We start from the raw sequence: 24,850 nt of genomic DNA on the forward strand, positions 1-24,850 counted from the left end.
GGAACAAACACAAAAACAGAAAGACAGAAAGATTCTATATAATGGGGTAATAATAAAATAAAGAGGAGATAATTCTGTATAAGGGGTTAATAATTAGAGATGAGTGAGTAGTATTCGATCATGTAGGTACTCGATCGAATACTACTAGCTATTCGCAGTAAATATTCGATTCAGAACCAGCGTTGATTGGCCGAATGCTATACAGTGTATAGCATTCAGCAAATCAACACTGGTTCTGCAGCAAGCTCGTCCTTGCTAGTCAGGAGAGCTGCCAGCTTGCTGTTACGAGGGAGCTGACTTTTTCTCATAGGAATGCATTGACCAGCGTTGGTTGGCCAGTGTACAGCATTCGGCCAATCAACGCTGGTTCTGCCGGAAGCTCGTCTGTGAGGAGGCGGAGTCAAAGATTGGACCACAGCAGTCTCCATTGTGGTCCAATCTTAGACTCCGCCTCCTCACAGACGAGCCTTCCGCAGAACCAGCGTTGATTGGCTGAATGCTGTACACTGGCCAATCAACACTGGTCAATTCATTCCTATGAGAAAGAGTCAGCTCCCTCGTAACAGCAAGCTGCCAGCTCCCCTGACTAGCAAGGACGAGCCTGCTGCAGAACCAGCGTTGATTTGCCGCAGGCTCATCTTTGCTAGTCTGGAGAGCTGGCAACTTACTGTTATGAGGAAGTTGACTTTTTATCAGCGCAACTGCAAGTGCTGTGCAGTTATAGCGCACGGACCCCATAGACTATAATGGGGCCCGTGTGCTTTAACTGCACAGCGCTCTTCCTAAACACTCTCCTCCTGCTACTCGTGGACTTGGTGACTCTCCTTTAGTCGAATAGTGGTTTCCCCTGAAACGAGCATTTTTTCCTATAGATTATAATGGGCTTCGATATTCGATCGAGTAGTCAAATATTGAGGCTCTACTCAGAACGAATATCGAATATTTCACTGTTCACTCATCTCTATTAATAATACAAATAAAGAAGGGAATAATTCAATGGACAAAAACAGAAGTTTTTTCTAAAATGTGGAAAACCCCTTGAGGTTAAGGCCCCATGGCGCATCCCACAGCAGAAAAGCGCTGAGGGAAAAACCGTGGCAGGAACGCATCGTGGTTCTTTCCGCAGCGCTTTAAACATAAAGTTCGCTGAGTTTTCCTCCACGGACTTTCTGTTACAATTATACTTATGTGGAAACTGCGACGTGTCTGCATCGCAGTTTTTACAGCACAGTGGGCATGGGATTCGCTAAAATCTCATCCAATTTGCAGTTACTGTAAAACGGCGTTTCTGGCGTATTTTTGAAAAAAAACAGCTTGTCCGCAGGTCTTATTCTGCAACGCTTGGATGAAATTAACTAAAATATCATTAACTTTGCTGATGCTGTAAAACCAGAATTTTTTCCACCTTGTTCACGCAATAGGCGGAGATCACGTTGCAGAAAAGGTGCATTTTTTGTTGCAGATTTTGGGTTAGGCCGGTGCACATCTAGGTTCGGTATTCCGTTCTGGGAGTCTGCTTGGGGTTCCCCGAACGCAAACGGACCCCATAGACTATAATGGAGTTTGTGTGGTTTCCGCACAAAACATGCGGAGAGAAAAATGCTGCTTCCAGTACTTTTCCATTTGTGTTGGGCTAGAATAAGGGGTCCAATGTGTAGGTAGTGATATAGGGTGCAATTTATGGACAGATGACTTTGCCTTTAATTCTCTTTCGTCTAGGTAACTGGGTGTTGTGTTCAGGCAGATGTTAGTGCTGTAAGTGCCAGAGTTCAATGAATGTCCCCTGGCAATGGGCATGAAGAAAAATGGTCCCGACCTGTTTTCCCACCAAATATAGAGCTTATACTCTATACTGAGCTGAAATATAGCCATGTGAAGCAGGAATATGCCTGCGACACAGTTAAAACAGCTGTGAGCAGATCATTTCTGCTGAGTCTGCAGTTCCACCTGGCACAAGGCTTCACAGACCGGCTTACCTTGCAATTTTGCAAACAAGTGCTTCATAAGAAGCAACACATTACATATATCAAACTGGACAGTTTTACAGAATATTATAATATATAAGAGAGAGTATACACCTAACAGGGCAGATATACTAAAAGTGTCTATAAAGACGTCTTACAAAAGGTGGCGGCAGGAGCAAATCCCTCTTTTCTACCAATGAGGTCTCATTTACATATTCCTTGCCCAGAATTCTTAGCATACATGGTCTTGTCTCTGTACCGTCTCTCCTTGATGAGACACATTAACCCATTGTAACCCATGTTTTAGACAATTTAAGACTAGACAGTCTTATCCTGCACTCAGTTTAACCAAGTGTCTTTTACTGTTTAATAAATTTGGTATATTGTTGAGCCAAAGCCAAGACTGGTGTCAACAGGAATGGGAAATACATAGGAAGCTCTTATACTTCTCCCCTCTGCTGAATTCACTCTTGACTTTGGCTCTAAAAAGTGGGCCATAGCTTGAAGTTAGAACAGTGGCTGAAACACTTGATAAATGTGGGTCGCAACATGTTACCCCTGGTTTACATTAGCGTTTGGATTCCGTCTGGGGAAGTCCGCATAAGGACCCTCCGAACAGAATACAAACACAATGGCAAGCGCTGTGCTGTCAAAGCGCATGGATTCCATAGACTATAATGGGGTCTGTTTGCTTGACGCACACTGCCCGCACAAATCATTCATGCGGGCAGTGCACGGCAAGCACATGGACCCTATTATTGTCTATGGGGTCCATGCGCTTTGACAGCACAGTGCTTGCAATTGTATTTGTATTCCATTCGGGTGGTCTCCATGCTGACTCTCCACGGACAGAATACAAAAGCAAATGTGAACCAACCCTTAGACAGTCTGGCACATTTTGCTTTATAAATCTCCTTCATTAGGTCTTGGGTATGGTCCCTTTTCTGTTGCATATCATAGCTCCCAATTGTCCCGCATCCAACGGGACAGTCCCGATTTTAGACTGCTGTCCCGTGGTCCCGCATGACTTACCATATGCCCTGCTCTGCCCCTGAAGTGTTTTGTTTATTAACAAACTTTCCCCCGATCACCATCTGCTCTTATAACAGGAAAAAGGTTGTAACTGGGATAAGAGCGCGGGTGATCGGGGGAAAGTTTGACTACTGTACTCAAAGGACCTGTGTGACATCACACGTTCACGTGACATCACACGGTCACTTGACTAGGTGGGCGTGTCTTTATATCCCGTGCAGTGCAGCAAGAGATGGAGAGATGTGTGGTCTAAGGTTCAGGGTGGGCGGGGGAGAGATGTGGGGTTGAGGATGTACTTTAGGACTGTAGGGGGATGTGAGGTGCATGGGTGTACTGTGGGTGTGGGAGAGATGTGGGGTGCATGGATGTACTGTGGGTGGAGCGATATGGGGTGCAGTGTGTACTGTGTGGGGGGAGATGTGGGGTGCATGGGTGTACTGTGGGGTGCTTGGGTGTACTGTGAAGGGAGAGATTTGAGGTGCAGGGTGTACCCAATCAGAAATGGATGAGAACAGGCGGAGTCAATTTATAAAGGGGTAGGGCAAATTTTTCCAAGGCCCGCCCACCTTTTTGTCCCTTTTTCTGTCCTTTAAAAGTTGGGAGATATGGCATATGTGTCATCACCCACACCAATATCTGCCTCCATATTAGACATATGCAGACACTACATGCAAAAATGCATTAAAATGTAATGTTTGAATAGGACCTAGTTTTTCCCAAGTTAGAACAGAAACTGGACCAAAGCTAACCAAAGGACTTAGCAAATGTTTAACCAGGAGAGACTAACAGCTGACTCAGATGGGAAGTATTTGCCCTGTCATGGTCTTCCTTGGTCTTGACTTAGAAGTCAAATATGCATGTGGAGTTTAGGAAACCCTGGAAGAAGTGACTGCTGTATGGTGGGGTTACATTTTCTTGTTGGCAGAGCAGGCCCGTGCCCGTGCAAATTTTTACAGCACCTGCAAAGTGGATCGGATTTTGGCTAATCCCAGCCACATATTGCGGAAACACTGGCATTTTGCATATAGGTATAATATAGAAAGAAGGTATGCAGAGAAATATTCTGCAAAATTGCAATGAAAAATGCTGCGAAAAAATGTGATGCGTTTCTGGCGCATTTTTTTCTGTAGTGTTTTTTGCTGTGCTTTGCAATGTGGGATCTCAGCATTAAAGTGTCCATGTGAAGGGCTTATTCATATGTAAATGTATTCAGTCCCCAAATCACAATGAAGGGTGGCCATAAAAACTGGTGTGAGTTAGGAGCCACTTGTAAATCATGAAACACAGAATATCTGAATATTAAAATTTCCCAGGTTGTGATGTTACGGCACAAGTATCAGTCTATACTATACAGACACAACAATATGATCTGCCCTGTATACTGCATGTAGTTAAATGCAGGTAAAGGCAAAAAGTAGAAATGATTACCTGAAAAACACGTAGATTTGCTGTTATATCCATATTTCTGTATCCATCTCTGCCTGGTTTCCCATTAAAAACACATAGCCAAGATATATATATATATATATATATATATATATATATATATATATATATATATATATATATATATATATATGTGTGTGTGCTGTGAAACATTATATGCATACAGTAGCCCAGGCAGTTATGTGTACATACAGCATTGTATACAGATATTAGCTGCAGAATATAATTAGACCGTACTATTATTAGGCCACTTCTGCCCGTCATAATAGCAACAAGAAGACATCATGTTCAGGCTCACCTTAATGAACCTACACAAGATTCACTACATTACGGATATACATATATATATATATATATATATATATATATATATATATATATATATATATCATATATACACGTGTGTGTTATATGTTGTAAATATTGATTTAGATTATATACTATATATATATATATATATATATATATATATATATATATATATATATATATAGGTATATCAGAAAAAAAGGGCTTCACTTTGCACAGCAGTCTCAGAATTGGACTACTGATGATTGGGTTGCCTAAATTCTCTGCTTCATTGAATGGATGGACATTGGTGTGTCAGGTGATAAACATCTGGGGCAAACACCCTGCAAGACCCTGGTCCGTCTTCCATGTTGATGGCACTCTGAACCAATTTGGATATGAATCCATTCCTGGAGATCACCTACATCCATGACAATGACAAACATTTGTAATGTACTTTTCTCACGAAGACTCAGAGTGCAGGGAGTATTGTGGAATAGGGAAGCTAGGCACATATCCCCAATGGTCAGTTGTTTGTACAGGGAGCCAATTTACCTATCAATATATTTTTTGTGAAATGGGAAGACACCAGATTAAACCCAAACAATCCTACAAACTACATGCTAATGTCGTGCTAACCACTGAGCCACCGTCCATACATGCAGTTTGTCTTCCGTGGGGCAGATGAAATCTTTCAGCAAGGCAATGCAATAAGCAGTGGAGTAACTAGGAATGGCTGGGCTCTATTGGGGTTCTGGTTATTCTTGAAGGCAAGATGCAAATTATAGACTAAGGTATGGCTGCTGTCAAACAGAAAAGAATCCTTACAAATGGGGCTGTTTTTGTAAAATTCAGCCCACTGATAAATAATGGGCCCATCAGGTTGCGACAGACCACAAAAAAGCAACGCCTATATAGTGGCTGTAGGTATGTGTTGGCGAATCGTCCTGGGACATACTTTCAATAGCCATTGCAAAACACTGATTAAAGTACTGTGAGCCTGGGGCATTCCTAAAATAGCCTGGAGGACTGCAGGAAATTCCATATTCCCAACAGCAAACACAGTGAACGGCATCTTAAGACAGCTCTTCAAATGATCATAAATCATAGCAAATCTACACGACACGAGGTGCAACCACTAAAAACACGCCGCAAGATTTTCATTACAAAGTGATGATTCTTACCTTATTACCTTGGTACAGTCATCACGAATAAGCAATAGGGAATATATAGAGAAATTCTGGGCAGATTGGGTTAATAATTGCCACCCTGAGTTCAGGATTGATGGTTGGGCAGACCAGTGGGGATACTTTATTGCGTATAAAATACTGGGAAGAAAAGATAACCATTCACCAAAGTGCGCTCAGCACTTCCGAACGTTGGACTGGATATACACTAGCAGACTTATTTCATGCTCACGAACATCAGTGCGATCCTTCATATTACACATTGCTGAAGGCCAGCGCCAATTATTAGCTAAATCAACAGACGTCTTTGCTGGAATGTTTATTTTTACCCGCGCTCAGTAACACATTGTGTACTCAGCACTATCGAAAAGGTTAGACTTACCACCTTGTAACCTGCTAAGCAAACCAAACACATTAGCCATGTTCTCTCTAGGAACTTACATATGCAGACACATGAGAATTGAACTACATTTTCAAGTGACATTTTACGTTTGGATTGGTGTCTGATGCACGATAGATGTTGGGGACAAATGGAGCGGTGTTGAATTCGTCATTTGTTATAAGACATTGGGGCAGATACTAAATCTTGGTAGTCCACGCCGGAGAATGTGGATTATTGATGTACGCCCCATCATAAACTAGGCAACTCCTCCGGAAGGGCTCCTGGTCAACGCTAGAAGCTACACCAGTTCAGAGCGGCCATAGATTTCAAGTATTTGTTTCCCCTGTAAATGATCATAAATCTGACCCCACCCATAGCACATCCGTCATCAGTAGAGATGAGCGAGTACTGTTCGGATCAGCCGATCCGAACAGCACGCTCCATAGAAATGAATGGATGCACCTGGTACTTCCGCTTTGACGGCGGCCGGCCGCTTAACCCCCCCGCGTGCCGGCTACGTCCATTCTTTTCTATGGAGCGTGCTGTTCGGATCGTCTGATCTGAACAGTGCTCGCTCATCTCTAGTCATCAGGCATCACTTTTAGCATTTTCTATAACAAGTAGTATAAAATATGAGGTTTGCAACTTTTCCACATGTAGGATATTAACAATATGCCCCATTACATATATCATATTGTGTTACACAAGATCAGGGCCGGACTCAGTTTGGATGGGGACCTACCTGTTGACTATCCCTCATACAGTATGTGGCACTACTGCCGAAATAATTTTGCACTATGTTGGCTGTGCAAGGAGCTAATAATATCATCATACAGTGATGTCGACTACAAAACTGTATTCAGGAAGCAATTTCCTCACAGCCCCAGCTTAATATGGTCTCACTGGCATCTAAGAAGGGTTGGATTCCTACTAATGGACTGCAAACACTAATTCCTGGAAAGTCATTTTCATGTAACCTTTGCTGATACAGTGATGACCATATAACAGCTCCATACAGAAAGCTGTCTAAACACACAACCTATGTGAAGTTCAACGGCGTCACTGGGGCCCCATCAACAGGGACAATCTATGTACTGTTCTACCAGAAATGTTGGAAACCCTCAGACATGCGATGTCACTATGTATAGAGGGATCATTGTAGTCATGTCAGAAGGGATCCAGCTTCCAGATGATACTGGGAACTTTATTGAGCTGAGTTGTAGAATAAAGGACACAGTAGGGATGTCCTATCAACTACAAGTTTCCGGAGTTTGTACAAGGTGACGGGCACCATCCTTGTCTCTATGTGAGTCAGTCCCCATCGCGCCCCCAGTGTTTTGTGACCCAGCAAATTATTATAACATATTAGTCAAATATTACTCACCACACAAGGAATGCTAACCTGTCCTGGTTAAGGCCATTGAGGTCCCCACCTAAAGAGGACCTTACACCACATTCACCAAGTCCAGCTCTTTCCATCATTTATATACATTGCAACTGATTTCAGCAGCGTTGGAATTTTTTCTCTAGCCCCCATATGATGCTTCATACCTTACATAGTCTCTGTACAGTCAGTAGGGTGGTGTCAGACCAGAGCAGGCAAGGGGTATGATAGAGATGTCAAGAACTGGAGATGGTGGAGGTGGTGAAAGGTCCTCTTTATGGTTGTTCAATGGATAGGTTGGTCTTCATCCCTTTTCATATAGATTATAGCAAAGTTGAATGAACCCACTGACCAGTTGACGTTCCTCTGATAGAAGATGATGGACAGGGCATAATGAATTTCAACACCTGATCCCTTTAATTCTTAAGGTAACAAAGCTGCCTCCAGAGGTGCCCAGCAGCCGCTCACTCCACTGTCCTCATGCTCAACCAAGTGAGGTATGTCTATGAAGCTTTCATATAAACTGTCTGAAGGAACGTCTATGTTTTAAGGGAGTCTATGAGATGTAATAGTAAAGGTCTTTAATAAGAGCAAAAACATACTGTTGGGGTCACAAACCAATGACGCAATGTAGAGATTATAGTTCCTATGGATATACAAATCATCTATATACTGTACATAGAGGCACGTGTTCCAAGGACAACAAGCTATTTGCTGTACAGTCAGCAGAAAGACAGAACCTTTATACATGAAATATTTCATCAGCCAGGGTAATGGGCTCACAAAGGTCCAGCATTCCACCAATGGTCACATCAAGTCAGTTCCACACTAATGTACAATGCATTAGAGGATCCAGGAAAGATCTATAACCAAATGCCACTCAAGTGTGTAATGAGAAATACTTACAGATAAGACATAGATAGATGTCTCCCATGCGCCGCCTGTGCATGGGCCATGCTTACATGGCTCCTATCATTGAATGAATAGGATACATGGATGCAAGGGCCGCAAAATAGGACAGGAATAGGGCTTGTGCTATATTTTGTGGCCCGAGTGTCAGCCGGCACACGGGACTGTGAAATTCACCGTCATGTCTATGGGCCCATTGAAATGAATGACTCAGTGTGCTATCCATGAAATATACAGAGAGCACACTGACCACGGCCATGGTCATCAGTAACCGGCCTTAGTCTGCAAACACATACTCATCATGGACATTATGGCCGTCAGCAGTTTGTTGACTACGAAACTGTATTTAGGAAGCAATTTCCTCACAGACCCAGCTTAGTATGGTCCCACTGGCATCTAAGAAGGGTTGGATTCCTACTAATGGACTGCAAACACTAATTCCTGGAAAGTCGTTTTCACGTAACCTTTGCTGATACATCTGGAAATTATAAAGCGTATGGATATGAAAGATGTCAATAATGAGAATAAGGCCATTCCACAAAGCTAGATCCATCTAGACAATATGCAATCCAGCACGTAAACATTATTATCCTGTTGCTTATATAGCAATAATATATTCCATGCACTGTACAGAGATTGTATCTAAATACATCATGGGAAAAGAATCAGAATATACAAAAAGGAGAACATACAAATTCTATACAGATGCTGTTCTTGGATGGATTTAAAGGGGAATGACATAAATGTCCATCTCTAGAACCTAAATAATATAGCAGGCACCAAAATTAACTGCATTGATTGCTCAGGAATGGTGGGGCTAGAGGGAAAATTCCAACTGTGTCAGAATCAGCAGAGCGGTGCCTATTAAATGGTGCAAAGATTTGGACCTCTTTAACATTACATGAACATTTATATTTCCCTGATATATATATATATATATACATATATATATATATGTGTGTGTGTGTGTATATATATATATATATATATATATATATATATATATATATATATAACGGCAATATATATAATTTTTTATTTTGTTTAATTTTTTATCGGTTCAACTGACGACATGCTTTATTTTTCTCATAATGCAAAAATGTGCCACATCAGCTGTTCCTGTAAATTTCCATAGGTCCAATGCACAGCAGGCATTTTCTGAAAATTTGTTTAAATTTTAACTCTCATCTGTATCAGCACAAGGTCGGCTGGTTCTGCTGTAGAGTATAAAATCTTGGTATACTAAGAACCAAGTACAGACAGATAACAAATGTTTTTGGGAATTTGCATGCTCACTACAGACAGTATAATGTGTTCTATCAAATATTAGGCGATGATCCTAGGGACAGTTATTCCTGACAATTGCCTGGGGTTTTTTGTACTGGCGTTATCGCGTTTTTTGAAACCACGCATTTTGCATTTTTCATTTTTCATCAGTGTTAGGTTAAGACTCGATGGTGTGGAAACGCATTGGAAAAAAACCACTGCATTTACAGTACTAGGAAAGTGATTTTGATTAATTTCAGTTACACATTGGGGAGGAGGGAGGCGAAGCTGCAGAGAAACTGTATTTCACAAAAGCAGCAAGTTAATTTTAGCTTCAGAATTGCAAACCTTTGAAGGTAGAGGAAAATGCTGCAAAAACTCAATGAAAAATGCTGCAAATCACTCCTATTCTTCCCACTACATTTTTAGTTGTGTTTCATTATGTGAGTTCTTAGTCTTAGACATTTTTATTGGTGTAAAAAAAACCAGCATATGGACTAGCTCTAGAATAAAAATATCAGTTATTATAGCACCTTAACTGGGCAAAAGATCACCCAAATACTTCATTGTTGAGTGATCACATCTTCTAAGCAGCCAAAGCTGCTACGTTGTCATTAGTGCATTGCCCCAATTTATGAGGATCAAAGATTTGTTGTACCCCATGATCTTCTTGCATTAAATGCAAGAATGTGGACAATGAGCAGAACAGGACACTCCTGTTCCAAAATATTGTCTACCAGGTTGGCAGTGTATAAGGCCTCACGTTAAGGAAAAAAACAGCTTTTTTGTTGCAGATTTTGTTGCATTTTGTGAGCCAACCCGTGAGGGGAACCCAAGAGACTCCATTATGATCGATGGACTTTGTTGTACTGACAGTGAGTTACAACCTATATTACAGGCCACAGTTGCATTTGTAAGATAATGGAAGACACCCCCTTCCACATAGCCTTAAAGAGGTATTCCAGTTACTGTAAGTTAACTCCTATCCAAATTGTAGGGGGTAACTTGCTGATCGGTGGGTGCCCCAACACTGTATTGCACCCCAGTTTGGATTGTGACAGTAAAATGTGAGGCTGCAGCATGTATAGTCTGCAGTTTGTGAACATGCCTCCTCATATCATATACAATGTTTTAACAAGTTTGCCCCATTGAGTCCAGTGGGTGGTCCCAACAATGACTGACAGCTATCTCTCTATGCACAGTCCTAGTGGATAGGATGTCAGTCACTATTAGATCTGCCCTTTGTATCCTATAACTCCTTCAAAGCACAAAAAGAGCAGATTGATAAATGGTCTTTATCTTATTGTAGAGACCTCCACAATGCGGTCTTAGCAAATGGCTACCGGGCCACTAAGTGTTATCAGCTTCCCATGGTTGCCTTGTGATGCTGGCCCAGCAGTTATGTAGCTGGCAGCTAGGGTGGGACACGCTCAATAGGTTTGGACTTGCTGAGTAATGGTATTAGTCATAGTCTATAATCCGCATTATACACAGAAGGGTTACTGGATGTAACTCTGAGAATTTAGGGTCATTACACTTAGTGAAAAATAAAAGTTATTTGTCATCTGATCTGTTTTTCTGGCTTCATTAGATGATAGCAGATAAATATAGTGAATGCAGTATATTAGCATACGTCATTCGTTAAAATATACTTAGCTACTTTTTATAGGGATTTATACATGAAAGTGTATTTAGGATCCATAAGGAAAGGGACCTGAATGTGTTCATACCTATGGGCCAGGTCATGTTTCAAGGCTCTTTATTGGGTTAGACATGGACTTACTACCTATAGAAGCCATTACATATACACTGTGTACCAATAAGTATTTGGACACTCATGCAAAAAGATATCTGCGGATGCATTGGCATTAGTCGCATGCAAGATGCCATGAAGAGCAGAGTTGTCCGATTTCAAGAAAGGGGTAATTGGTCGATCCTTAAAGAGGACCTTTCGCCTCCTGGGGCACATTCGGTTTTATATACCACTAGAAAGCTGACAATGTGCTGAATTCAGTGCACTATCAGCTTTCCCGTTCTATGCCTCCAGTGAAGAGCTATCAGTGCCAGTACCGTAGCTCTTCACTGTCAGAAGGGCGTTTCTGACAGTGAGTCATGAACACCCTTCTTCACAGTAGCGTCTATTGCACTGTACTGTGAGAGCGGTGAGGAACGCCTCCTCCCCTCCTGATTGTACTCCTGATAGTACTGCTCAGCATCATCGCTGGACGGTAAGCAACGCCCCCTCTCACAGTACAGTGCAATATATGCTACTGTGAGGAAGGGCGTTCCTGACTATCAGAAATGCCCAACTGACTGTCAGAAACGCCCTTCTGACAGTGAAGAGCTACGGTACCGGCACCGATAGCTCTTCACCGGGGGCACAGAACATGAAAGCCAATAGTCGGCTGTCGGCTTTCTAGTGGTGTATTACACCACATGTGACCCAGGAGGTGAAAGGTCCTCTATAATGGACATAGCAAGGGAACTGAATTACCCAAAATCGACAGTGGCCTATGTGATTACAAAGTGGAAGGTGAACGGTGATTGTCGGAATGTGCCCCGAGCTGTCAGACCCCCGAAACTGGGAGATAGAGACTGATGAGTGCTGGCCAGAGAAGCCGCACCCAACCAATGGCTCACATACACCAGGAGTCTCACCAGGCATCCGGGAGTATTGTGTCCTTTTCCCAGGAAGCACCATTAGATACCCCACACCACTTGGTGTCTCCACAAGGAGTTGCAGTTCGCCATATTCAAGTTTTTTGCTTGCCTTTAGTGAATGAGAACGCTCTTAAGAACTTGTAGATGTCTAGCCCTGCTAGTTGATATTCCTAGTATTTCGAGGGTAAAGAAAGTCCTGTTTTTTTTCCATAAAGTGTCTCAGGTATATCAGTTTTGCCACCGCCATGTAAACCTTGCATTATACACCAAAGTATATGGTGACGTGTAGCCGACAAATCGACTATAACAATTTTTTCTACCTAGTTTGACATTTTTTGTGGAGGGAACACGTGGAGAAAGTCCGAAGCAGACCTGCTCTGACATCAGTCTGTCCTGCTGACAGGAAAGTGAGATTAATTTCTCGCTGTTTGTGGGAACAAACCACATGTGCTTTGCTTTTGTACTGCCTGAGGTCTGGCTCAACTCCTTCCAAGGTAAATACTGTGCTCGGCATCCATAGCGTTCCTTTGCTCAGAGTCCAACATGAGCGTGATCCCAGGAGATACTGTAAGTGCAGACCAGTGCTGGTGACCTACTTCACCCTGATGTAACAATCTGCGCACACAAAGCGAATTGTGTAATCCCAGGAATCCAATAATTAAGGGGTTAATTTTACCTAGTTGTCCACTTGTTGAAGGCAGCTATAGAAGGGTAACTGAGTAAGGAGAAGGAACGCTCAATAAGCAAGCACGCCATAGTGGGAGACAAGGCAGCTGTTGTGGGGTCACCATTCAGATTAGATCCTTATTCTCCCACCAGGTTCTGGTCCTGTACCGGGCTTCATCTAGGCACAGAAACTGACAGTATATTGGCAGGCACACTTATAGGGAGTCTGTCACAGGGAAAGTCAATATCAAACCAGTCGTAGTGCATTATAGAGGACACTATGCTGAGTACCATCATACCTCCAGATAGTCCAACAGATCCACCATTTCCCTGGAAAATGTTGCAATGGGGGATCAAAGTCTGCAAGGGCTCTATCTTTTTCAAACAATGGTTCCTCTGTTGGACCATCTAAAGGTATGATGGTGCCCTATTATGCAATGGGCATTTACACTTACCCCCTATTCACAAGATAGGGGCAATACTTGCTTATCATGAGACTGCTCATGGTCTCAAGGATGGGATGCCCTATGATTATGGGGGCGGCCATCTTATCTGAGCTTCTTCTCCGCTCTGTTACCAACATTAGTGATATTCCTTACAATATCATCATGACCATAGACACAATAGTCTAGAGCTGACTCATTGAGGTCTATGGAAGAGTTTCCTAGACATGTTCTCTGCGGGAAGATAAGCTTTGACATAATTCATTGTCAGTAGTGGATGTTATGATGGGTCAGTAGTGTTATTTATACAGGAATTATCTACTATTGTAATCCTGTTTGTGTTGTTAATGAGGTGACTATTGCAAAGTAAACACCTAAAGAATTGGTAATTGTCTGTCTATTATTAGTTTTAGTGGTCAAAGTTAAAATTGCAGGATATAGTAATTTTTTTCAATATAGTGACATAAAAAATTCATATACAATCAAAAAATCTTAAAAATATGTTTTATAGTATTTGACTCATTCCCTTTAAACATTGCGGACTGATGTCTTTACGTTTCCTGTAAGGTGCAGTACTTAAAGAGTGACAACAATTTCCAAAGTCGCCTCAGGCAGATAGGGTGAACAGTCTGGATTGTTTCCAAATTGAAGTCTACCCTCACAAAAAGCTGCAACACATTACAGTAATTGACCACATCTCCTAGCATAATTCATTAACTTCTAAATAAAGAACATGCGAGTCAACATGAAGCTGAGTCATGCGAGAAGACACCGCATGGAGACAGACATCACATGTCTGCTTTTAGGGTCTCGCGGAGATCAGTCGTAGTTTAACCTCTGAGCATTTATTCCATGGTAAATCCTTAGAAATACTCCACATTTACAGCAATTAGGCACCAAAGATGAGCGGAAACGTAACCATATGTATGTGCAATTCCATTTTAGATCAATATTTGATGAGGGATATTACCACTGGAAAGAAGAGTGCCTTACGGGAAATGATATGGAATATGAAATTCTTCATAGTGGTGTATTCCATTCATATGGAGCGATTTCTGTACAAAGGGTTGTTTATCAGCATATTCGCGTAGTATTTCATTTTACCATCTTATTACATGATATTAGGGTAACTATGTAGAAAGGATTTGCTCTTCTACTATTCACTCTAGGCCATAATATTTGGGCTGTGTCTCTTACATGTGTAAACCTGTGCCTCTCGATCCGTCTAGTACTGTATGTATAATGAGTCATGTATTTATGATCCAAATGGCTCCTTTACCCTGTAAGTAAATAGGCATTGTCTTGAGTTACCGTATATACTCGAGTATAAGCCAAATTTTTCAGCACAGATTTTGTGCTGAAAAAGCCCCCCTTGGCTTATACTCGAGTCAAACAAAAAAAAACAAAACATTTTTTTTTTGGGAAGGGGTGTCTATGACCAGTCGCAATAGTAATGTATAGAATCTCCCATAAAATAGTGAAAAAAAAGCTTTAAAAAATATATAATAAAAAAATAAAGTAAATAAAAGTTCTAAATCACTCAATCTTAAATACCCTATATTCAGCCAGGCTGAATTTCAAGTGGGGGAAGAAAAAACAGTCCTCAAGCTCAGGGAAGGGGCAGACAGACAATCAAATCACCCCCTCCCCTTCCCCAGCACCCAGCATCTACTGCACCAAAAACTCTGACCAATTTCATTTTTGGAAATTTTCCAGTAGCTGCTGCATTTCCCCCCCTCGGCTTATACTCGAGTCAATAAATTTTCCCAGTTTTTGTGGTAAAATTAGGGGCCTCGGCTTATATTCGGGTCGGCTTATACTCGAGTATATATATTATCGTTAAGGCTTGGTTCACATCTGCGCATGGGTTTCCGTTCCAGGAGTCCGCTTGTGAACCCTCAAATGGAAACCTAATCTGCATAAAAAGTGGTTACCTTAGGAAACCCGCAGACTCTGTAGACTATAATGGGGTCCGTTTGGTTTCTGCACAAAAAAATGTGGAGAAAAAAGTGCTGCTACATTCATAATTCCAAATCCTCTACAGCTGATATCAGCCACAATTCCTTGCTGGTGCATTGTGTGGATATGTTTATATCAGTGTATCACCAGCTTTAAGTTGTCAGTAAACCAGCACCATCTGCTGCGGACTAGTATCATGATATACTTCCACAAATATTTGAGTAGTCCTGAGTTCACCACCTGTACGACGCCGATTTGAAATCCCATACTGGCAGGTGGAACTATAAGTCCTCCTAAAACATTCATCCCAATTCCCAACCTCCTCAACAAAGCTCAGCCCGTCATCACCGTATTCACACAATGAACGAAACCCTGGTGCGATATAATGCAGCAGTAGGACACATACCCAGCCAAGAGAGGTGACCTCTGTCACAAGATCACATGCTACCTGAGATGACCTGTCTGACGTAGAATATCCCTCTGATGTCCAGTTCTCAGGCTTTATAGCGATAAATGGAAGCCAATAATAATATTCATTAACCCTTATTGATATCTGGTAGGATGTGTATTTTATCATTGTTTTTCAGGATGAGGTGTAGATTCAGTCCTGGTATCCCACTGTATATATATTAGGCATATTAGAACATTGGGGCTACAAAAAGAGTCTCTTGTTTTTCTCACTTTGGAGGACCCAGCACTTTGTGCATTACATTTACTTAAATGGACAGAATGTAATACTTCATTTCCCCTCTGGGGGTGCTGCAAGGAAAATGAACACTGCTGCTAAGTTTCCTCACAGATCCCTTTGATCATGTTATTTTACTCTATCCCTTGGAGAATAAGGAATTGCTTAGACTGGAAAATCCTTTTCACAATTAAAAAAAAATACGTAATTTTACCTCTGATTTTCCTTATTGCATATTTATTTACGACATATTTTCTAGATTTAGGGTTATCGGTAAAGGATCACATGCTTATAAAATTAATGATTACTTCATCGTTACGCTCTGAATTTTGCAACACTCTGTAAATCAAACACTGGTTTATTCGGGGAACATGTATGCCCTTATTGTGAAGGTTCTCTTTCCTGTTAAAAAAAAAAAAAAGTTCCTTCCCCCTACCCCTCCTTCCTATTTTGTCATCTGAGGTGTTGAATAATGTGTATCTACTGATATGATATTGGCTAAATGTTCCCAGCAGTGCAGAGCCTTTCAGGAAATATGTGTTGATGGAAAAAGTGATCTATTTTGAGAGTACTGTAAAAACACATCTTTAGCCAGGCCTATGATATGTTATATATGGACGTCTGTCCTTATATCACCCATATAGACCCTCCACTGAGCACTATTCCCCATACACCACGTCAGCATAATGTACTACTTACTCTATGAGAATCTATCTGAATCTGTGTTTATGGAACCAATGAATATGTTGGTTTTATAGAAATATTGAATATTTCCCCTCCCCCCCTGCATTCCTTCACACAGTATTATGCCCCATAGTGGCCCATGCAAACAGTATTATGCTCCATAGTGGCCCCTGTACACAGTATTATGTGTCATAGTGGCCCCTGCACACAGTATTATGCCCCATAGTGGCCCCTGCACACAGTATTATGCCCCATAGTGGCCCCTGCACACAGTATTATGCCCCATAGTGGCCCTTGCACACAGTATTATACCCCATAGTGGCCCCTGCACACAGTATTATCCCCCATAGTGGCCCCTGCAAACAGTATTATGCCCCATAGTGGCCCCTGCACACAGTATTATGCCCCATAGTGGCCCTTGCACACAGTATTATGTCCCATAGTGGCCCCTATAAACAGTATTAAGCTCCATAGTGGCCCCTGCACACACTATTATCCCCCATAGTGGCCCCTGCACACAGTATTATGCCCCATAGTGGCCCTTGCACTCAGTATTATGCTCCATAGTGGCCCCTGTACACAGTATTGTACCCCATAGTGGCCCCTGCACACAGTATTATGCCCCATAGTAGTCCAGGAGTGGTAAGTAACACTGTTTTTTATGTTCCCTCACCTCTCCTGGCCCTCCGATCATTATTCTCAGGGGTCTGAGAAGACCCCCAGGTATAATGATACTGGTATTTGTGGGGATCGCAGGCCTGCGGCCTTACTTACCGATCCCGGCTCCTGCTCACAGATTCCTCCTCAGAAGGGGAAGCGCCGGCTGCTGTGAGCAGAAGCCAGGATCGGTAAGTAAATAAGGCCCGTAACCTTCTGGAGTTACTCCAGCACGTAAGGGCCTATTAAAAAAAAAAAAAATCTGTGTTAGCGGCTGCCACCAAGTTCCGCAGTATTCTGGGTCCTGTAGCATCCGCTACCGCTGCTACCCCGATAGTTACTCCCCTGTTAGTAACATTAAAATTATTAGTCAACATCATGTAAAATGATTCTTGATAGATATCACATTACTAAAGAGGGACTCAGACTAAAGTGTCATACACCAACACAGACTTTAATGGGCAAATTTATTCCAAAATTTTCCCAACTCAGCTGTATACTAAAAAAAACTTACATACTGTTGAAAACCTTATGTTTGTGAATTTACTGAAACTAAACAGATCTGCTCTAAAAATTGCTGGCACCCATTGAGCCCCTACCAAGCTCCAGACCAGGGGCTATAGCTAGCCATTCGGGGTGGATTCCAGCCACAGATGCCATTAAAGCTGCCCAATAATGGGACCCTTCCAAAGGAAAGGGTTGTTCAAACTACTCCTCAAGAATTGGTATTTCATGGGAAATATAAGTAGTAGCTAGATTAGTCATAACAGCAAAAAATACTAAGTTTTCTTTGTAGTTGTGGTCCTGGTAACCACATCTGGGCACAATGGGTGTATTATGTATATAGGGTGCATCTTATGTGTAAATGTAAAATGACTTTACATGTGGTCATAGCCCATGTTCAAAGTAAGAATGAATGAGTCTGTCCAAGTCATGTTTTCCCTTTGAAGGGGTAAAGTACTGTATGAACTGTACAAAGCATGCAAAGGCTGCTAATGGTAAAGTCCATACAATATACAGATAAAAGGAACTGATAAATGTCTTGCAGAGATAAGACTTCTGGAGTACAAGTCTAAATAACCCATCTACATCAGGTACAGATGTGTGCACAGGCCTATAGGGCAGCACAAGGAGATCTAAGGATTACAGACTTCTCTCTGTGCCCCCATATGCTTCTCTCCATAAAGGGATTGTCTCACCACAGGGATCCCCTTTCACAAGTCAGCAGGCCATCACCGGCTTCAATACAGGGGAACAAAGACATGCGAGTCAAGAGTATGCCAAAAGGACACGCTTAGGTTAATGATAGTCTATGGGTGCACTGATACAAATTTCATGGCATATATGCTGAATATGGTGCCAAATGTACAAGTGCAAGACGTTGACCAAGTATGAAAACTTCTTGACTCTGTTCCACCTGAGATAAGTCTCTGCTAGAGATGTCTCTTCCCATTGAAACAAGCATGCGCTTATGGTATGGTATCTCATATATGGCTGACACATATCTCATATATGGTACCTCATATATGGCTGACACATATCTCATATATGGCATCTCATATATGGATGAGACATATCTCATATATGGTACCTCATATATGGCTGACACATATCTCATATATGGTATCTCATATATGGCTGACACATATCTCATATATGGTATCTCATATATGGCTGACACATATCTCATATATGGCATCTCATATATGGCTGACACATATCTCATATATGGCACCTCATATATGGCTGACACATATCTCATATATGGTATCCCATATATGGCTGACACATATCTCATATATGGTATCTCATATATGGCTGACACATATCTCATATATGGTATCTGATATATGGCTGACACATATCTCATATATGGCACCTCATATATGGCTGACACATATCTCATATATGGCATCTCATATATGGCTGACACATATCTCATATATGGCACCTCATATATGGCTGACACATATCTCATATATGGCACCTCATATATGGCTGACACATATCTCATATATGGCACCTCATATATGGCTGACACATATCTCATATATGGTACCTCATATATGGCTGACACATATCTCATATATGGCATCTCATATATGGCTGACACATATCTCATATATGGTATCCCATATATGGCTGACACATATCTCATATATGGTATCTGATATATGGCTGACACATATCTCATATATGGTATCCCATATATGGCTGACACATATCTCATATATGGTATCTGATATATGGCTGACACATATCTCATATATGGCACCTCATATATGGCTGACACATATCTCATATATGGCATCTCATATATGGCTGACACATATCTCATATATGGCACCTCATATATGGCTGACACATATCTCATATATGGCACCTCATATATGGCTGACACATATCTCATATATGGTACCTCATATATGGCATCTCATATATGGATGAGACATATCTCATATATGGTACCTCATATATGGATGAGACATATCTCATATATGGTACCTCATATATGGCTGACACATATCTCATATATGGTATCCCATATATGGCTGACACATATCTCATATATGGTATCTGATATATGGCTGACACATATCTCATATATGGTATCCCATATATGGCTGACACATAAGCATCCTATTCTATTCAGATATTTGTAATATACTATAAGCAAAAAGAATAAGAAAGTAATTCTAAACCCTCTAAACTTTTAGCGTGAGGGGGAGTCTCAGAAAACGAATTTCCCTCCCGGAGATCTCCTCTGACTAATCCATTTGCCGACAGCTCCATGTTGCTTTCCAGGGAACACATAACTAGGTGTTAGGGCACACCACGCTTCCATGGAAACACTTGGCGGCTTTTCACACTAAAATTCAGTAATTTGCCTGATCATTAATAAACTAAACAGGAAAAACGTGTTCCTTACTGGAGGATTAGGATTGTCTGGTGGAGCGGCCCACTGCTGTAGCTAGCTAGGCTTCGTTTTACCTGGGGCAAAGATTCAGTACTCAGTGCTTTAATACGCTGGCCCGGGCCTAGGGGCTTGTTCACAGGTCCTAGCAGCAAACACCTGAGGAACATAGCCCCAGTTTTTCGGCTTAATTTTGCCTCTGAAGCCATCCTGTCTATAAATATTTTTTGCAATGTGGGGCCTTACCCTTAGTTCACATCTGCGTTTGGTAATCCGTTTGAGGAGTCTATATAGGGCCCCCCTGAACGGACTACCGAACGCACTGGTTAGTGGTGTGCAGTGAAAGCACATGGACCCCATAGACTATAATGGGGTCCGTGTGCTGCTTGCGCGAATCATGCGGAGAGGACAGTACATCACAATCTACTTTTCTGTCTGCATGGTCCGTGCAGAAACCGCGCAGAGAGCTCAGAGCCCCATTACAGTCTTTGGGGTCCGTGTGTTTCACTGCACACCGCTTGCCAGTGTGTTTGGTATTCCATTCAGGGGGGTCCCCATGCTGACTTCCCTGAATGGATTACCAACGCTGATTTGAGAGGCCTTAGTCTAAGGCTGAAGCTCCATGCTGCGAAAACACAAAATCTTGAGTATGAGACTCTGGATAATCCCATTCTCACATTGCAGAAATAATTCCACAGCAGAAAAGTATGTCACATACATAGTACTAACTGTACATGGTACTGCAGCTCAGCCCCATTAACTTGGATAGGACTGAGTTGCTGCTGTACCATGTGTTACGTTATCTTTATTTCCCTCCCTATGACCATCTGTTAACCTAGAAGTACCGTATATGTGTGCATTAAACATGCAAGCGCCTGCATCCACTCACTATAGTGTAGTGTATATAGTGTAAACTGTGTTCACCTTTCTATAAACTGTATACAGTGAACATCACAGACAAGGCCTTGGTGACTAAACAGGCCCGGGCGTTGTTGTCGCTTCAGAGCACATTCCATTACAGGACAGGCATGGCCACCAAATGTTTCCGCTGTATTTTTCCCAGCCGTGCTGCCACCTAGTGCACGTTCACACCGGTTATTCCATATAGCTACAGAAGGAACATGTACCAGACATGAATCGCCTGCGCTGGCCTCGGATCCGTATCAGGCAGATAACGTGAGCCACTTTATTCTAACTATATCACACTGTATAACAGTTTCAATAATATTTGTATCTATGTATCATACATGTGGACAAATATAGGTCAAATCTAAAAGTTCATATTCAGTTAGATAATATTGTAATATTCATTAGCTAATACTATAACGCATAGAACACAATAGAAACTTGTACTTGGACTAAATTCACATTGCAGTCAGGCATTCGGTTTAGTGCGAAAACTTTTGCCCAAACATATGTCATTTATAATACATCAGAGATACAGCAGAGTTATCATGACTTTCTGCAACGCATTAAATTGCCACTCGGAAGCCAAAAAAAGCCAATGAAAAATTCAAAAAAATTACTTTTAATGCCTTTTATTATAATATATTTATCTTGCTGCAGAAAGTTGGGTTATCTCTGCTACATCTGTACAGCTGACTACGCTCTTCAATAAAGATCAGACAATATAGAACGACCAAAGAGTTAATATAAGGATATTTTTATGATATATGAGAGAGAAACGTATGGAAATATTTGACATATGCCAATAGACTTTCCAATATACATTGAGGTCCACATGTCGCCTAATGCAGACATTAACCCGCTGCTTGACAGATATTTCCTCTCACATACCCGAGGACATTACCTGATCTGCCCTCTACGGCTGGAACATAAAGATCAGCATTGCAAACGTCTTTCCAGATGATGGCGAGATCATCTAAACTAACACATGGAGGAGTAAACAAGCCGGAGAGGGAAGGAACTGGGAAGATCATATAATATCATGACTTCTATGGGGCAGATTATATGATCATAGATACCTTTCAATGTGTCCTAAGTGTAAGATTGTCCCAATACAATCAGATAGTCATTGCTTGGTCTATACATAACACCTTGAGACGTTTACTGCACTAAATGACCCCCAATATAAGACATCATCCTTGTATCATAATGATATGTGTCTGATAGTGATGTATTATAGACACCATAATAGTAAGTTAAACTAACAAGAATCATTTTCTAACCAAAAAGCAATAAGCAAACCATTCTAATAAAAAATATCTTTAGATTGCAACGCATGGGGTATATTCACACTGAAACATTTGTACTACTGAAGCATAAACTTTACATATGAATGGCGTTTCTGCTGCAAAGCACATGGGATAGTTCAGATGAATGGAACAGTCACATAAATCATGCTGCATGTGAATATAGTCGTAGTAAACTATATAAAATGTTAACGATTTATAATGAAAGGTCAAAAGCCATAAAAAAAAACCCCCCTAGAAATACTAAGTTCATTCAATACATTTTCTCACTGGAAACATGTTAGATGCCCGGCTTGTATACTAAGCTATACAGATTAAAGGAATTCCTGCCATAACTTTTGTAGATTATACTAAGATCTGCTTACCATAGACTGCGCTCCAGGGTAGACAGCAGCCGCCTCCGCTCTATAGATCCCTTATGTTATCTAAGCCTGCACAGATCCAAAGGAAGTTTGTCAATCCTCCACTTGTCAGCTCCACGTCTCTCATCTGATGCTGGGCTACATGTAGGTGCCTGTATTCTAATGCTAAGTACTTTCTCTCCACCCCCTGAACTACTCCTGCCAATGCAAAGCAATGGTGTCCCCGCTCATAAATCACTAGAATCAGGTTACAGAAATTTTTTGGTTTGTTTTTTTCAGCTTCCTAACTCATCACACTTTCTTCCTCTTCCTCTACCAGTTGCCTCGCTCAAGGCAGTAAATGTGTCTGCTGGCGGTGGGGAAATCATAGACTGGATTTAGGCTGAATTCACATTGCCATGTCTGTTCGTTTGCCATATGGGATGTGTTAATTATGTATAGAAGGACGTATCGGAGACTATTATGTAGCCAAGAAGGGCATATCACTGACTATTATGTATCCAAGAAGTATCAATGTCCCAAATGTAAAGCACCATGGATTTAATGGTGCTATATAAATAAATTATTATTATTAATAATAATAATATTAATAATAATACTGTCACCAAGCTTGACGGTTACAGCAAATAAATTGAATTTGAGTCTCGTGAAATCAATAAAAGTTTTTAATTTTTTACACTGTGCCATACACTTGGACATGAAAATATCCTTGTTTTTACAGACAAGCATACATCTCAGGGTAAACTGTCTCCAAGGATCCATTATAGACTTGAATCTATTGAGGGATCCACAAAAACGGCCTGAAAAATAGCAGCGTGTGACTAGATCCATTATACCTGCAGACATGCTTGTGTTTTCCGTATAGGTATAATAGAGGCAGAGAGTCAGCAGAGAGAAAACTCCGCAAAATCGCAATGAAAAACGCTGTGGAAAAAAAACACTTATATACTCGAGTATAAGCCAAATTTTTCAGCCCAGTTTTTGTGCTGAAAAAGCCCCCCTCGGCCTATACTTGAGTCAGCAAAAAAAAAAAAAAAATATATATATATATATATATATATATATTTTTTTTTTTTTTAATTTTTTTTAAGGAGGGAGGATCTATGACCAGCCACAATATCAATGTATAGAATCTCCCATAAAACAGTGCAAAAAAAAAAAAAAAAGATTTATAAAAAAAAAAAAAAAAATTTAAAGTTCTAAATCACTCTCACTTTCCCTAGAATACATATAAAAGTAAAAAATTACTGTGACACACATACAAATTAGATATCCCTGTGTCTGACAGTGCCCGGTCTACTGAATATAGGGTATATACAGTGCTCCTGTTCCGTCGGGAAGGGGTTAATAGGAGCACTGCAGATACCCTATAGTCAGCCATACTGAATTCCAAGTGGGGGAAGAAAAAACAGTCCTCAAGCTCAGGGAAGGGGCAGACAGACAACCAAAACACCCCCTCGCCTCCCCTTCCCCAGCACCTACTGCACCCAAAAACTCCGACCATTTTAATTGTTGAAATTTTCCAGTAGCTGCTGCATTCCCCCCCCCCCCCCCAGGCTTATACTCGAGTCAATAAGTTTTCCCAGTTTTTTGTGGTAAAATTAGGGGCCTCAGCTTATATTCGGGTCGGCTTATACTCGAGTATATACGTTTCATTTGCGTTTCGATATGTATTGCCTTAGCCTTCTCCATTCTGGTCAATCTACGTCTGGCTTTGGCTCAAAAAATGTAACAAAAAAACAACTTTT

At 41.3% G+C, this 24,850-nt stretch overlaps 1 protein-coding gene across 1 annotated transcript in view; it reads right to left on the reverse strand.

The window, feature by feature from the left end:
* The window catches only part of SLC16A12 (solute carrier family 16 member 12), a 44,774-nt gene extending 21,637 nt beyond the window's left edge, over positions 1 to 23,137 (reverse strand). Inside the window, exon 1 of the mRNA XM_075257672.1 lies at positions 23,106 to 23,137. The gene's annotated coding sequence lies outside the window, so the exon portion shown is untranslated. The remainder of the gene's footprint in view (positions 1 to 23,105) is intronic.
* Between the last annotated feature and the right edge of the window lie 1,713 nt (positions 23,138 to 24,850).

Source organism: Leptodactylus fuscus, chromosome 10, assembly GCF_031893055.1.
Source record: "Leptodactylus fuscus isolate aLepFus1 chromosome 10, aLepFus1.hap2, whole genome shotgun sequence".
In the NCBI taxonomy this organism is placed as follows: domain Eukaryota; kingdom Metazoa; phylum Chordata; class Amphibia; order Anura; family Leptodactylidae; genus Leptodactylus; species Leptodactylus fuscus.